Source organism: Lissotriton helveticus, chromosome 5_1 (genome assembly GCF_964261635.1).
Source record: "Lissotriton helveticus chromosome 5_1, aLisHel1.1, whole genome shotgun sequence".
NCBI lineage: Eukaryota > Metazoa > Chordata > Amphibia > Caudata > Salamandridae > Lissotriton > Lissotriton helveticus.
Genome location: NC_136065.1, coordinates 67457512 through 67475013, shown reverse-complemented (window position 1 = coordinate 67475013; position 17502 = coordinate 67457512). Strand labels below are relative to the sequence as shown.

General features: G+C 48.2%; 1 long non-coding RNA gene across 1 annotated transcript; it reads right to left on the bottom strand.

Moving 5' to 3' along the window:
• Positions 1–764: 764 nt before the first annotated feature.
• Positions 765–9468, bottom strand: LOC144752961 (uncharacterized). Its single transcript, XR_013594157.1, has 3 exons — positions 9421–9468; positions 2810–2916; positions 765–1373 (listed from the first exon to the last, which is right to left on the bottom strand). It is a non-coding gene; the product is annotated as an uncharacterized LOC144752961 (long non-coding RNA).
• Between the last annotated feature and the right edge of the window lie 8034 nt (positions 9469–17502).

Genomic DNA, 17502 nt, shown 5'->3' with positions numbered 1-17502 from the left:
ACAGTAAAATATCTGAGACTGAGCGGCAGTAAGATGCCAGAAATACCGACAATAGGAACCGAACCAGCAATAGCACTTGCATTAGTGCAAGAGGTGTGCGAACATTCTGAGTATATGATTTGGGTACTCAGACTATATTTCTTTTTAAATACAAGAGTTTTACTTATGTACATGACAGTTTTTAAATGAGTATATTTTTTGTATTGCAATGGTTTTAATTAACTATGCAAATAAATTAAACTTGAACTATGTAAGACGCTGTAGCAAAGTGACAAGGAAAGCGGTGAGTGGTGTAAAGTGGCTGAGGGTGTGCACAAGGATTCTGTTGGAACCATTCTGGATCTATTTAACGATCAATGGGGTTGAGAATCTATACTCGTATGTCCCGCCCACAAGCCTCCGCAGAGCCTGACCTGGCTGTCTCCAAGGGTACCCAGGACTTCTCCAGACATTAACACAAATATGAGGTCACGGCCTTCCACACCCAACAAAAATCCATCTCAATGCACTCCAAACTCAGGGACATCTTCGTGCACCAAGATAGCGCTCTGATGCCCACAGCGCAGACCGCTCAGCGCTAACCTTGCAAACCTCCCACAGCCTCTACAGTCTGGCCTGACCTGTTTTACCCACATTGCTTAGCATCCCCACTATAACATTTTGCAAGTTTAAACACACAATGTGAGTAACTGGGCTGTGCCTTTCAAGTTGTGTATTCTAATGACAACTCAACACCACTTTTATCACAAAAGTATTCAGACGTATTAATGGGCAAATAAATATTATCTTTTATTGTTTAAACTCCATAGAACATTGTTTCAGAAAATAAATAAAAGACATTGAGGGAACTTTGAATCTGTTCACTTAAAACAAACATGGCTGACCACATCAGTTTTTCCGAAATCCATTGCTTGGACTGACCAGCCCTATCCCTGGAAGTGCATCATGGCAGCAAAACAGCCCTAACTAATCAAACGTCGGTGTGTGACCCTGCAGTTGTCCATGCAGGGGGTGGAGAAGCAAGAATAAGGCCAGGTTGTTCTGTTGAAAAGCTGGTTGGGTTGGGGCTCAGTCAGGCAGGGCAGAGCGCCTGCATGCATTTTAGCCGAATAGTGCATCAAAGTCCATGTGCAAACAAGCATGCTGGCCTCATCGTCCGTCTTCAAAGTCACTGAGGGGTGAAAGGTCACTGTTCATATCGAAATCACATTATAGCAAGTACAGGACATGAAAGAATTGGGTGGGCCCTCTGAGACCCCCTGCGGGAGCCTCTTGGTCAAATGGAGGCCAAACCTTGGGAGCCATCTTGAGAGATGCTGGGCTGGCCCCTCCCCCATGGTGCTGCTCTGGGATCAGGCGTTGAAAGCGAAAAGCTGGCAGAAAAGAGAAGTAAAAATCGTCAGTATAGCAGCTAACAGTAATGGCTAAGACACCGACTACCACCCACACATGCAAGAAGCCCCGCCCACTTCTCCTAAGCTCCTAGTGGGGACTAAGGAAGAGGGTGTGGCCACACTGCTGTGGGAGGTATCTGTCGACAGGTGTGTGTGTGCGCATACGTGCGTGCATGCGTGACACAAACTTAGCCGAAAGGATAGCAAGCATCATTACAGGGTTAAAGGTCACGTTACAGTCAGTGAAGTATTGAAGGGGTAGCGGAGTGTTCCTGCCCCATGATGAGGTGTGACATCATATCTTTCCTAAACTGGAGCAGGGATGGGGCAGCCCAGACGGGATGTACTCAGTGCTTAATTTGAGCCGGTGCTTTCTGGTGCTCAGCACCAGCACTTAATTGGTTTCCAGTGCTCCGCACTGGCACCTACTTGTCAACACCGTACTTAGAACAGTCCACCACATGGTGGCGCTGCTCATCTAATTTAGAGATGAACAGAACAACGGTTGTTTAGGACTACAATGTACATTAAAATTGCTAATTCCTGCCTCCCCGGCATTTCTTCGGCTCTGGGAACCTGGAATAATCTGAACGGTCGCATTTACATGCGAGAGAGATGGTTAATAGTTGTTTTGGCAGCAATGACGAGGGCGATGGGTGGTGGAAGCTGCAGTGGCCTCTTGGTCAGAGCCCTGCCATGGTGCTGCACAAGGCAGCACACATGGAAACATCAGAAACGAGGAGAAATAAAGCATGTCTCCTTGTTTAGTCTGTTTAAGACCAGGTTTATCCTGGTCTTAATTTTTGTGCTGACTCCTATTTATGCTTCCCTTGTAAATAGGAGGCAGTAACAGAATCAAAAGGTGTTGCGGTGGAATGCCCACCACACCACCCACTGCCCTCCCCTTCCACGCTAAACAGAGCATGAAAGGGGGCCTTATTTACAAGGCAGCTTTAAGCTATGTTGCGTGGCTTAAAGCTGCCTTGAAAATGAGAAGGGACCCCTAAAAGTGACATTGTGGTGGTGATAGGGGCTTGTAAATATGCCTCTCAGTCCCTATATTATGACGTTTTGTCATCCTCCTGCACAGCTCTGCTTTACCACCAAAATGCATGGAACATCTCATCTCTGTCTGGCCAAAGTCTGCCTAGCTCAGCCTCACACCTCCCCCCTCTCTCTACCCACTGGGGTCTGCCTCATTCTATTCCTTGCCCTCTTTTGCCTCTGCTCAGCATCTCTTTCTTCCTGTCACTCCCTGCCTTTCCATGCTGTACTGCTCTCTCTACACAGGTTGACACTCTACACCTTACTTCTCTTGTTCCCCTCTCTCTACTTTGCATCTTCCCTCTCTGCTCCACCTCTCTACCTGTCCACCTGAGCTAAACCTGGTCCTGGACTGAGCCTGGAATACTTACCGAGAAGTAAAGACCAAAGACGAGGAAGGCACCGAAGATGCAGCCCAGCACCAGGAGGACAATTTCCCAGGCCTTCATCCCAGAGTTGACCCCGGAGGAAGGGGTGGCTGTGGCGGGAAAGAGAGTAGAGGTGAGTGGATGAACCAGGAGGGAGGCCTGGCCTCTAGGCATGCCACCCCGTCCCTACCATTCACCACTTGAAACACTCTGTCCACCCAGCTTATCACCACAGGCAGCACTCTCTCCACCAAAGGTACTACAGCAGACTCTCTGTCATAACCCAGCTTACCACCACAGGCCCCACTCTCTCCACCAAAGTTGTCACCAGAGGCAGCACCGTGTCCTCCCAAGTTACCACCACAGGCAGCACTCTGTCCGCCCAGCTTACCACCATAGGCAGCACTCTCTCCACCAAAAGTACTACAGCAGACTCTGAGTCATAACCCAGCTTACCACCACAGGCAGCACTCTGTCCGCCCAGCTTACCACCACAGGCAGCAATCTCTCCACCCAAAGTACTACAGAAGACTCTGAGTCATAACCCAGCTTACCACCACAGGCAACACGCTGTCCGCCCAGCTTACCACCATAGGCAGCAATCTCTCCACCCAAAGTACTACAGAAGACTCTGAGTCATAACCCAGCTTACCACCACAGGCTGCACTCTCTCCACCCAAGTTACCACTCCAAGTTACTACTGCAGTCTCCACTGCATCCACCCAAATTACCACCACAGACTCCACTGTGTCCACCAAAGTTACCACGAGGTCTGAGCGGAGTTTGTGGAGTTCCACGGAACGCTGTGAATTGACCAAAACCACTGCTGCACTACGCGGAGCTCCGCAAGCGGCGGAGTGTGAGATGTTGCGCTGTTCGTGCAGATTTTTAGCACTGGGTGTTTGTCCCGCACTGGGAAATCACAGCGAACGGCACCATGCGCTGCTCAGGAGAGAGATGCTTCTTTTTGCCTTTCGCATAGATGTGCTGTTTCTCAATGCAAGGGTTAGCGACCATCCGTGACCACCCACATTGAGAAATCTCACCTGAGGTGGTCTGGAGTAAGATGTTCCTCGCTTGTGATCATCACCTTGGCATGCGAGGAAAAAACTCTGCACTGCTGAGTTTTTCAGAACTCTGCACTCTATGTGGATGAGCAACTCTGCGAGCAGAATTTTACACCAAGGCCTAGTTACCACCGCATGCTCCACTGCATCCACCCCAGTTACACCACAGGTAGCACACTATACATTTGAGATATCAATACTTGCGATTGTCTAAGCTGGAAAACATTGAGGTGGCACCTACCCTCCTAAGAAACCAGCAGCAGGCTTCTGCGCACCGAGAATGTCACTACTTGCCTTCTATCCTTCAGAGTTTTCCCCACAAGCCATCTACTGGTATGAGATGCACCCTTAGGGCTTTACATCCATTTGAGTTACCACCAGGTGCCCCATACCCACCTGAAATTTCCCCAGATGCCCTCCGAGATGCAACCATAAGACACCTTTCAGCCTAAGACCACCTGAAATACCACCATAAGGCATGCTTTATGCATCAACCTAAGATACCATAAGTTGCCCTCTATGACCTGAGATACCGCCATAGAACATCTATCCACCTAAGATACCGACAGGTGCTTTCTATGACCTGAGATACCGCAATAAGACATCTATCAGCCTAAGTTACCACCAGGTGTCTTTTATCACCTGAGATACCGCCGTAAGGCATATATCAGCCTAAGATAAAGCCAGGTGTCTTCTACCACCTGAGATACCGCCATAAGACACCTATCAGCCTAAGATACCGACAGGTGTCTTTTAACACCTGAGATACCACCATAAGACACCTATCAGCCTAAAATAACGCCAGGTGTCTTCTATGACCAGCGATACCGCCATAAGTCACCTATCAGCCTAAGATACAGACAGGTGTCTTTTAACACCTGAGATACCACCATAAGACACCTATCCACCTAAGATACCGCCATAAGACACCTATCAGCCTAGGATACCGTCAGGTGTCTTCTATCACCAGAGATACTGCCATAAGACACCTATAAACCTAAGATACCATCAGGTATCTTCTATCACCTGAGATACCGCCATAAGACACCAATCAACCTAAGATACCATCAGGTGTCTTTTAACACCAGAGATACCGCCATAAGACACCTATCAACCTAAGATACCGTCAGGTGTCTTCTATCACCTGAGATACCACCATAAGACACCTATCAGCCTTAGATACCGTCAGGTGTCTTCTATCACCTGAGATACCGCCATAAGACACCTATCAGCCTAGGATACCTGTCAGGTGTCTTCTATGACCAGAGATACTGCCATAAGACACCTATCAGCCTAGGATACCGTCAGGTGTCTTCTATCATCTGAGATACTGCCATAAGACACCTATCAGCCTTAGATACCGTCAGGTGTCTTCTATGACCAGAAATACTGCATAAGACACCTATCAACCTAGGATACCGTCAGGTGTCTTCTATGACCAGAGATACTGCATAAGACACCTATCAACCTAGGATACCGTCAGGTGTCTTCTATCATCTGAGATACTGCCATAAGACACCTATCAGACTTAGATACCGTCAGGTGTCTTCTATGACCAGAGATACCGCCATAAGACACCTATCAGCCTAGGATACCGTCAGGTGTCTTCTATGACCAGAGATACTGCATAAGACACCTATCAACCTAGGATACCGTCAGGTGTCTTCTATGACCAGAGATACCACCATAAGACACCTATCAGCCTTAGATACCGTCAGGTGTCTTCTATCACCTGAGATACCGCCATAAGACACCTATCAGCCTAGGATACCTGTCAGGTGTCTTCTATGACCAGAGATACTGCATAAGACACCTATCAACCTAGGATACCGTCAGGTGTCTTCTATGACCAGAGATACTGCATAAGACACCTATCAGCCTAGGATACCGTCAGGTGTCTTCTATCATCTGAGATACTGCCATAAGACACCTATCAGTCTTAGATACCGTCAGGTGTCTTCTATCATCTGAGATACTGCCATAAGACACCTATCAGCCTTAGATACCGTCAGGTGTCTTCTATGACCAGAGATACCGCCATAAGACACCTATCAGCCTAGGATACCGTCAGGTGTCTTCTATGACCAGAGATACTGCATAAGACACCTATCAACCTAGGATACCGTCAGGTGTCTTCTATCACCTGAGATACCACCATAAGACACCTATCAGCCTTAGATACCGTTAGGTGTCATCTATCACCTGAGATACCACCATAAGACACCTATCAGCCTTAGATACCGTCAGGTGTCTTCTATGACCAGCGATACCGCCATAAGACACCTATCAGCCTAGGATACCGTCAGGTGTCTTCTATCATCTGAGATACTGCCATAAGACACCTATCAGCCTAGGATACCGTCAGGTGTCTTCTATGACCAGAGATACTGCATAAGACACCTATCAACCTAGGATACCGTCAGGTGTCTTCTATGACCAGAGATACCGCCATAAGACACCTATCAGCCTAGGATACCGTCAGGTGTCTTCTATCATCTGAGATACTGCCACAAGACACCTATCAGCCTAGGATACCGCCAGGTGTCTTCTATGACCAGAGATACCGCCATCAGACACCTATCAGCCTAGGATACCGTCAGGTGTCTTCTATGACCAGAGATACTGCATAAGACACCTATCAGCCTAGGATACCGTCAGGTGTCTTCTATGACCAGAGATACTGCATAAGACACCTATCACCCTAGGATACCGTCAGGTGTCTTCTATGACCAGAGATACTGCATAAGACACCTATCAGCCTAGGATACCGTCAGGTGTCTTCTATGACCAGAGATACTGCATCAGACACCTATCCGCCTAGGGTACCGTCAGGTGTCTTCTATGACCAGAGATACTGCATAAGACACCTATCAACCTAGGATACCGTCAGGTGTCTTCTATGACCAGAGATACCGCCATAAGACACCTATCAGCCTAGGATACCGCCAGGTGTCTTCTATGACCAGAGATACCGCCATCAGACACCTATCAGCCTAGGATACCGCCAGGTGTCTTCTATGACCAGAGATACCGGCATAAGACACCTATCAGCCTAGGATACCGTCAGGTGTCTTCTATGACCAGAGATACTGCATAAGACACCTATCAGCCTAGGATACCGTCAGGTGTCTTCTATGACCAGAGATACTGCATAAGACACCTATCAGCCTAGGATACCGTCAGGTGTCTTCTATGACCAGAGATACTGCATAAGACACCTATCAGCCTAGGATACCGCCAGGTGTCTTCTATGACCAGAGATACCGCCATCAGACACCTATCAGCCTAGGATACCGTCAGGTGTCTTCTATGACCAGAGATACTGCATAAGACACCTATCAGCCTAGGATACCGTCAAGTGTCTTCTATGACCAGAGATACTGCATAAGACACCTATCAGCCTAGGATACCGTCAGGTGTCTTCTATCATCTGAGATACTGCCATAAGACACCTATCAGCCTAGGATACCGCCAGGTGTCTTCTATGACCAGAGATACTGCATAAGACACCTATCAGCCTAGGATACCGCCAGGTGTCTTCTATGACCAGAGATACTGCATAAGACACCTATCAACCTAGGATACCATCAGGTGCCTTCTATGACCAGAGATACTGCATAAGACACCTATCAACCTAGGATACCGTCAGGTGTCTTCTATGACCAGAGATACCGCCATAAGACACCTATCAGCCTAGGATACCGTCAGGTGTCTTCTATCATCTGAGATACTGCCACAAGACACCTATCAGCCTAGGATACCGCCAGGTGTCTTCTATGACCAGAGATACCGCCATCAGACACCTATCAGCCTAGGATACCGTCAGGTGTCTTCTATGACCAGAGATACTGCATAAGACACCTATCAGCCTAGGATACCGTCAGGTGTCTTCTATGACCAGAGATACTGCATAAGACACCTATCACCCTAGGATACCGTCAGGTGTCTTCTATGACCAGAGATACTGCATAAGACACCTATCAGCCTAGGATACCGTCAGGTGTCTTCTATGACCAGAGATACTGCATCAGACACCTATCCGCCTAGGGTACCGTCAGGTGTCTTCTATGACCAGAGATACTGCATAAGACACCTATCAACCTAGGATACCGTCAGGTGTCTTCTATGACCAGAGATACCGCCATAAGACACCTATCAGCCTAGGATACCGCCAGGTGTCTTCTATGACCAGAGATACCGCCATCAGACACCTATCAGCCTAGGATACCGCCAGGTGTCTTCTATGACCAGAGATACCGGCATAAGACACCTATCAGCCTAGGATACCGTCAGGTGTCTTCTATGACCAGAGATACTGCATAAGACACCTATCAGCCTAGGATACCGTCAGGTGTCTTCTATGACCAGAGATACTGCATAAGACACCTATCAGCCTAGGATACCGTCAGGTGTCTTCTATGACCAGAGATACTGCATAAGACACCTATCAGCCTAGGATACCGCCAGGTGTCTTCTATGACCAGAGATACCGCCATCAGACACCTATCAGCCTAGGATACCGTCAGGTGTCTTCTATGACCAGAGATACTGCATAAGACACCTATCAGCCTAGGATACCGTCAAGTGTCTTCTATGACCAGAGATACTGCATAAGACACCTATCAGCCTAGGATACCGTCAGGTGTCTTCTATCATCTGAGATACTGCCATAAGACACCTATCAGCCTAGGATACCGCCAGGTGTCTTCTATGACCAGAGATACTGCATAAGACACCTATCAGCCTAGGATACCGTCAGGTGTCTTCTATGACCAGAGATACTGCATAAGACACCTATCAACCTAGGATACCGTCAGGTGCCTTCTATGACCAGAGATACTGCATAAGACACCTATCAACCTAGGATACCGTCAGGTGTCTTCTATGACCAGAGATACCGCCATAAGACACCTATCAGCCTAGGATACCGCCAGGTGTCTTCTATGACCAGAGATACCGCCATCAGACACCTATCAGCCTAGGATACTGTCAGGTGTCTTCTATGACCAGAGATACTGCATAAGACACCTAGCAGCCTAGGATACCGTCAGGTGTCTTCTATGACCAGAGATACTGCATAAGACACCTATCAGCCTAGGATACCGTCAGGTGTCTTCTATGACCAGAGATTCTGCATAGGACACCTATCAGCCTAGGATACCATCAGGTGTCTTCTATGACCAGAGATACTGCATAAGACACCTATCAGCCTAGGATACCACACGGTGCCATCCACCCATTTAAAATTCCACTGGAGGCACACTGTCACACTCGCCTGGTAGGGCTAAGCCTGAGATAATCCACTTCTAGAGGGCGGTCGTGTCTCCCAGTGAACGCTCGCAGCATTAGTTCACTAATGTCTGATGTCCATAGCTCCCACACACGGCTCATGAGCTCACTTAAAGGCCTTGATACCCAGCTGGCAAGAGGGCCAACATGCAGGAGCAGGGAGCACTGCACCGTCCTGGACTGCACATGTCCACCAAACCCCACGCACACTCGTGTTGTTCTTTAGTCCACACCACACACGAGAGACGAGATACTTACTGGTGGTGGTTGTCATGGTGGTGGTTGTTCTAGTCGTCGCGGTACCTGCGATAAAGATTACATTAGTCAGTTACACAACAAAGGAAGTTGATTGGCCAACGCAGCGCTGGAGGAACCATCAGCTGTGAATGAAGCCGTCTTTAAGAATCAGCGTATAAAAACAAAGATTGAGTGAGTGAGTGAGTGAATAAACAAACACATAGCGCAGTATATCTGGGAGGCCAAGAAGGAGCTTGTGGTCCAATGAGGCTGCCCGTAACATATGGAATAACCTGTAAGAGCCACGTATGGTGTATGGAGGCTGTCGTCAGCCTATAGCGTGATTGGTAAGAGCCCCATGTGCTTTATTGGAGGGGGTGTGCTTGTTCTGGCTCACTGTGGCTTACTCTGTCTCACTTTGGCTCTTTGTAGCTCAGTGTGTGTGTGTGTGTGGCTGAAGGTGGAAGGGCCCCTGAAGGGTTGGAACTTCCAGAGGGTTGAGGGGCCCCTGAAGGGTTGGAGCTTCCAGGAGGGTTGAGGGTTCCCTGAAGTGTTGGACCCTCCAGAAGGGTTGAGGGGGGCCCTGAAGGGTTGGAGCTTCAGAAGGGATGAGGGGCCCCTGAAGGGTTGGAGCTTCAGAAGGGTTGAGGGGCCCCTGAAGGGTTGGAGCTTCCAGAGGGTTGAGGGGCCGCTGAAGTGTTGGACCCTCCAGAAGGGTTGAGGGCCCCTGAAGGGTTGGAGCTTCAGAAGGGTTGAGGGGCCCCTGAAGGGTTGGAGCTTCAGAAGGGTTGAGGGGCCCCTGAAGGGTTGGAGCCTCCAGAAGGGTTGAGGGGCCCCTGAAGGATTGGAGCTTCCAGAAGGTTTGAGGGCCCCCTGAAGGGTTGGAGCCTCCAGAAAGGTGGATGGGCCCCTGAAGGGTTGGAGCCTCCAGAAGGGTTGAGGGGCCCCTGAAGGCTTGGAGCCTCCAGAAGGGTTGAGGGGCCCCTGAAGGGTTGGAGCTTCAGAAGGGTTGAGGGGCCCCTGAAGGGTTGCAGCCTCCTGAAGGGTTGAGGGGCCCCTGAAGGGTTGGAGCCTCCAGAAGGGTTGAGGGGCCCCTGAAGAGTTGGAGCTTCTTGAAGAGTTGAGGGGTCCCTGAAGGATTGAGTGGCCCCTGAAGGGTTGGAGCTTTCAGAAGGGTTGAGTGGCCCCTGAAGGGTTGAGGGGCCCCTGAAGGCTTGGAGCCTCCAGACGGGTTGAGAGCCCCCTGAAGGGTTGAGGGGCCCATGAAGGGTTGAGGGGCCCATGAAGGGTGGGGGGGCCCTGAAGGGTTGGAGCTTCCAGAATGGTTGAGGGGCCCCTGAATGGTTGAGGGGCCCATGAAGGGTGGGGGGGCCCTGAAGGGTTGAAGGGCCCCTGAAAGGTTGGAGCCTCCAGAATGGTTGAGGGGCCCCTGAATGGTTGAGGGGCCCATGAAGGGTGGGGGGGGGCCTGAAGGCTTGGAGCCTCCAGAACGGTTGAGGGGCCCCTGGAGGGTTTCCCACCCCCTCCCCGCACACTGCTGGTGCTCAGGGGCCCGTGCTACGCCGGCGCTGATGTGATTCGGAGTCGTCGGGGCCCCTACCTGAAGTGGAATTTGCAGTGGTCCCATTAGCCGTGGTATCCTGAGAAGCTGAAATGAGAAAATGCCAAGCCATTACTGCATGTTGCATTTGAATAATACATACAATAATCTTTATTCAGAAGATCCCACGTGTAGACACTGAAGTGTTTATCACACCTCTTTATTAGATCATAGAAACAGGAGTAAAAAAGCAGCAGGATTTAAAACTTGTAAAAGTCTCCCAGAGACAGGCCAAGTGTAGGAGACTCCAGTCCCAGCTGCAGAAGGCGCAACAAAACTAAGGGGCCGAGCCATGCAGTGCTTAATTTGTAAAACAATAGGTGCCAGGGCCCCCTCAGGAGGCCGCTGCAGCTTGCACCAGTCATCGCCGCTGCCAGCGCTGCCAGTGACAACGCCAACACACCTACAACCATCGCACTCTTACAAAAGTGACAATTCAGACTATTCCAGGCCCCCAGAGCTATGAGTGGCTTCAGCAGCGGGTATGAGTCATTTTTATGTATATTAAACAAAGAAATAACTATTATCGTACCAGTCTCTGTATTAGGAAACAATGCCACCTTGTGGCAGAATACCATAAGGGCCAATTTTGACAATTAAATACTGGTAATGAGCACTGGAAACCACTGGCTCAAATTAAGCCCTGGATCAATCGATGCCTTTGTGACCGATTAGAGGCCACATTCATGACAAATGAGAGGACAGTCCTGAGAGGGGAGCACAGACCTGAGAGAACAGACTAAAGTAAAGATCAGACCTGAGGAGAGAGGCCTGACCTGAGAAGAGAGGACAAACCGGAGAGCACAGATGGGTGAAGAGAGGACAGACCTGAGACGAAAGACCTACCTGAGAGAAGAGAGTAGGCCGGCCAAACAGACATGCGCACTTAGGTTTCTCTAACCTGACTGGTATTTACAGCTGGGTTAGAGAAAGGCACAGACTCCCTGTGCCGGAGTGGAGCATAAAACCAGCCGGCTCAGGCCAATCCCCAAGCTGCTCTCACAGTATGAGAGCAGCGTCTGGATTGGCTGTGGAGTCTGTTGTGCCAGGGACTGCCGGGAGCAGCAGAATGGACGAGCACCGAAGCGCGTGGCACTCACGGGAACAGGTACCTTATTGAAAATATATATATCTCCCTGTCTGATGCTCCTGCTCCCCTGCCACCCCGCTACTCCGTAGTGGCATTAGCTGCCACTGCCTGGGAGGAGAGGGCGTATGCAAAGAAACAATTGATGGAGGAACGCTGGACAATGCAAGCATTCACCCCCAGTCACAAGGACCTGGGTTCAATCCATCATTCTTATGCTCACCACACCACCCCAGTTTGGACCCAGCCATCTGCAGATCAGACGTGACGTCACCGGAGTTTAGAAGCTGCTGTGACGCACAAATACCCAGCCTGGGTGTCCTGAAAAGTGAATGATGATTCGGGGCTTATTGCAGCCTAGTTTTAAACTGTAATGCTTTGCAATTTAAAAAGCTGCCAACGTTTTTATTTTTAAACAAGAAAAGCGGTAAGGTGGCTCTGCGTGGCAGCAGAAACATGTCCAATGCTGCACGTGACTGGGAGCATGCTGCAGGCTTAAAGGTCTCCATCTTAAAGATCTGACCAGCTGCACCCCTCCCCTCCCCCAAAGCCGGAAGCACGTCACCGAGAGCACAGGATGCCTCTCTCTGGGCGCTGATTATTGTGTAAAAAGTGAAACGTGGACAGGTGTCAATTCCTGAAATATCAGATCCATTAAATACTTTGTTGTTTTTGGCCAGTACCCTTCATCGGCCCTTCCAAAGAAACAATCCTAGACCCGGGCTTGCTGCTGTGTAACGGAACATGAGGCAGCGCTACATTTACAGTGCCACGACGCGTGGCGCAGAGAGAGGCGCTACATGCGACTGGTAGGTCTATATAACTCCGTACCTGCTTTGTGGAGGCAGACGACCACCAGCAAAACCACCAGCCGCAGGGCCAGTCTGGGGGCAGTCGAGGTGCGCGCCATGGTGTGGAGAAGAAGAAGGTGGGTCTGGCGAGGCGCGGGTCTCTAGGCGCTGTGGCGGGGGTCTCCAGGCGCTGAGGCTGTGACTGGTGAGCTTGAGGTCCCTTGGCAGGAGGCTGATGCCTCTTGGCGCTGAAGCTGAGGTCTGTGGATGGTGTGGCTGAGGCCTCTTGGCGCTGAGGCTGGTGAGTTGGAGGCCTCTTGGCTCTGAGGTTGAGCTCTCTGGCAGGTGAGTTGGAGGCCTCTTGGCGCTGAGGTTGAGCTCTCTGGCAGGTGAGTTGGAGGCCTCTTGGCGCTGAGGCTGGTGAGTTGGAGGCCTCTAGGCGCTGAAGCTGAGCTCTCTGGCTTGTCTGCCTCTGCTGGGTCCTGTGGGAGCCTGGACAAGTCACTGCGATGCCCTGAGAGCGGAGCTGGCATCTTTATATACCATCAGGAGATGCCCGTTTCCTTGATCCGGGTGGGATGACAGGCGCTGTGACGCGGCGTCACCTGCGGCATTCCTTGCGCACCTGGCCAGGGGGGGCCCACATCTCCCAGGGGTGAGTGGCCTCCGGCCACCTCAGCTGCACAAACAAGCCCAGGGCAGCGCCTGTTGTCTTTTCTTGCAACAAGGAGCCTTCGACGCCCTGTGCGCCTCCACGTGTCCGTCTGTCTGTCTCCCGTCGGCTTCCCTCACGCCCCGGATCAGAGGGTGAGCAACAACGAAAACAAGGATTAGAGCGAGCAGCCTGGACAGAAAAAGGCGGGAAAACCAGGAATGTGTGCCCTTCCCAAAGGCAGGAACGGAAAGTTGCGTAAAATGAGCCACTTGTCAGGACGGAGGCCTCAGGCTGGAGGAAAGTCGAGGGACAGGAAGGACGAGGGACAGAAAGACGAGGGACAGGAAACAGATGTGCAGATCGACTCTCAGCACAGCTGTGAACCTAAGTCTGGTAGAGCCAATCACATATGTCATCTTAGAAAATGTGCAGACATCAGCTTAATTGCAGAAATCTGATGAACAGCGTTAAACCCTTTAGAAGGCTTTAGATGAATGCATCAGTGCTTAATTTGTAAAATATTAAGTGCCAGGGCTCTGACCGGGAGGCCGCTGCAGCTTCCACCTCCCATCGCCCTTGTCATCGCTGCCAAAACAACCACTGACCATCTCTCTCGCATGTAAATGCGACAGTTCACATTATTCGGGGTCCCCAAAGCTAAAGGAATGGCTGGGAAGGCAGGGATTAGCAATTCTAATGTACAATGTGTTCCTAAATTACCATTGTTCTGCTCATCTCTAAATTAGGTGAGCAGTGCCACCATGTGGTAGACTCTTCTAAGTATGGTGTTGACAATTAGGTGCTAAGCACCAGAAACCAATTAAGTGCGGGTGCTGAGCACCGGAAAGCACATGATCAAATTAAGCACTGGATTTAGCTCTCGCTCTGTGAGATTCTTTTGGCCTTCCAGATAAGCAAAGGGATTTTCTCTCTGTTTGAAGAAGAACTCTTGGCGTACTTTACAGCTGTGACCTCAGAGCCTTATCTATGAAGTTTTGGAAATGTTTAAACAAAGCCTCATTTCATTCTTTGCTTTAGAGAGAATAGAAAACACACATATTTTAAAAGTGCATTACCATATTCTGTTTAATATTTCTTGCTAATTAAAAAAACTTATTTTGCAGCTCATGTTATGTGTTAAGTTAGAAATAAAATGTTTCCTTAAAGGAAAGTTAGGAAGTTGAGTTATATTAAATGAAGCTGCAGAATATGCCATGGGAAGGACTTTCGCATGTCTGAGAGGTGACGTATGCAGTCTGCCAAGGGGTGCAGGAGTCCTTTTGGAAAAGGCTGGATTCCAGTTGAATGAATGCAAAGTCACGCTGCATGCTGTGTAACATTATTCTTTGATAGAAGTGCTCCTAGTTAGGAGATTCAGAACACTGGCACGAACCCTCGTAGACAGATTTAGAGACGGAAGGATGTAGAGGAGTTTCTGACGCCGATGCAGAAATGAAGGGAGGAGGGCAGATGTGATTTGCAGATGCAGGACAGGAGAGGTCAGGCCTTGATGGAGAGCAACGTGGAGGTAGACGTCGGCAGGTTAGATGTAGGTTTTGCACGTTCTGACTTTTATTAAAATCCTCAAGCTTTATGCTTTGACTAACTGACTTTGCCAAGGCTTATTTGCTCTATACTTATTTCCCTTCATGGGAGATTATGAAATTATTTGCTAAGCTCACTCTTGCTTCTATTCTTCAACTCTTCCTGAGTTCTGCCTGACCTCACTTGTGCCTCATTTTCTTAGAATAGGAATTCTTTCCTTTATGGAACGCTCGGTATGCAGTTTATGATGTGCTCTGCTCTAACTTAATTTTTCTATTATCAACTCAGTAACCTGACTAATACCTGATTAATGAATGAAGAATCAGAAAATATTAAATATTGATTGGAAGATAAATCCCTTTAAAACTATTCACAACTCTTGTTTTTGACTCAAATGTTTCTTTGAATTTGATTCATTGCTCATGTTTATGAAGGAGATTCCTGGTCAAAACACGGTGGCCAAGATCTATCGCCTTGAGCGGAAAAAAGGGTAATGTTAATCAAAGGAGATAGTACAACATTTCCTACATTTTCGAAGGAGACATTATTGTGAGATTTCCGCTCCTACAGTTTCTTGATAAGTAAATAGTAGTAATGGTTTCTTAGTAAGAAGATAGTGGTGATGGTTTCTTGGTAAGGAGATGGTGGTAATGTTGTCTTGGTAAGGAGATAGTGGTAATGGTTTCTTGGTAAGGAGATAGTGGTAATGGTTTCTTGGTAAGGAGGTAGTGGTTATGGTTTCTTGGTAAGGAGATAGTGGTGATGGCTTCTTCATAAGGAAATAGTGTGATATTTTCTTGGTAAGGAGATTGTGGTTATGATTTCTTGGTAAGGAGATACTGGTAAGGTTCCTTGGTAAGGTGATTGTGGTTATGATTTCTTGGCAAGGAGATAGTGGCAAGGGTTTATTGGTAAGGAGATAGTGGTGATGGTTTCTTGGTAAGGAGATTGTGGTTATTATTTCTTGGTAAGGAGGTAGTGGTAATGGTTTCTTAGTAAATAGATAGTGGTAATGGTTTCTTGGTAAGGAGATAGGGGTATTGTGTTCTTGGTAAGGAGATACTGGTAAGGTTTCTTGGTAAGGAGATTGTGGTTATGTTTTCTTGGTAAGGAGATACTGGTAAGGTTTCTTGGTAAGGATATTGTGGTTATGAATTCTTGGTAAGGAGATAGTGGTGATGGTTTCTTGGTAAGGAGATTGTGGTTATGATTTCTTGGTAAGGAGATAGTGGTAATGTTTTCTTGGTAAGGAGATACTGGTAAGGTTTCTTGGTAAGGAGATTGTGGTTATGTTTTCTTGGTAAGGAGATACTGGTAAGGTTTCTTGGTAAGGATATTGTGGTTATGAATTCTTGGTAAGGAGATAGTGGTGATGGTTTCTTGGTAAGGAGATTGTGGTTATGATTTCTTGGCAAGGAGATAGTGCTAATGTTTTCTTGGTGAGGAGATACTGGTAAGGTTTCTTGGTAAGGAGATACTGGTAAGGTTCCTTGGTAAGGTGATTGTGGTTATGATTTCTTGGCAAGGAGATAGTGGCAAGGGTTTCTTGGTAAGGAGATAGTGGTAATGGTTTCTTGGTAAGGAGGTAGTGGTGATGGTTTCTTGGTAAGGAGATAGTGGTGATGGCTTCTTCATAAGGAAATAGTGTGATATTTTCTTGGTAAGGAGATTGTGGTTATGATTTCTTGGTAAGGAGATACTGGTAAGGTTCCTTGGTAAGGTGATTGTGGTTATGATTTCTTGGCAAGGAGATAGTGGCAAGGGTTTATTAGTAAGGAGATAGTGGTGATGGTTTCTTGGTAAGGAGATTGTGGTTATTATTTCTTGGTAAGGAGGTAGTGGTAATGGTTTCTTAGTAAATAGATAGTGGTAATGGTTTCTTGGTAAGGAGATAGGGGTATTGTGTTCTTGGTAAGGAGATTGTGGTTATGATTTCTTGGTAAGGAGATAGTGGTAATGTTTTCTTGGTAAGGAGATACTGGTAAGGTTTCTTGGTAAGGAGATTGTGGTTATGTTTTCTTGGTAAGGAGATACTGGTAAGGTTTCTTGGTAAGGATATTGTGGTTATGAATTCTTGGTAAGGAGATAGTGGTGATGGTTTCTTGGTAAGGAGATTGTGGTTATGATTTCTTGGTAAGGAGATACTGGTAAGGTTTCTTGGTAAGGATATTGTGGTAATGAATTCTTGGTAAGGAGATAGTGGTAATGTTTTCTTGGTAAGGAGATAGTGGTAACGTTTTCTTGGTAAGGAGGTTGTGGTTATGATTTCTTGGTAAGGAGATAGTGCTAATGTTTTCTTGGTGAGGAGATACTGGTAAGGTTTCTTGGTAAGGAGATACTGGTAAGGTTTCTTGGTAAGGAGATTGTGGTTATGATTTCTTGGTAAGGAGATAGTGGTAATGTTTTCTTGGTAAGGAGATACTGG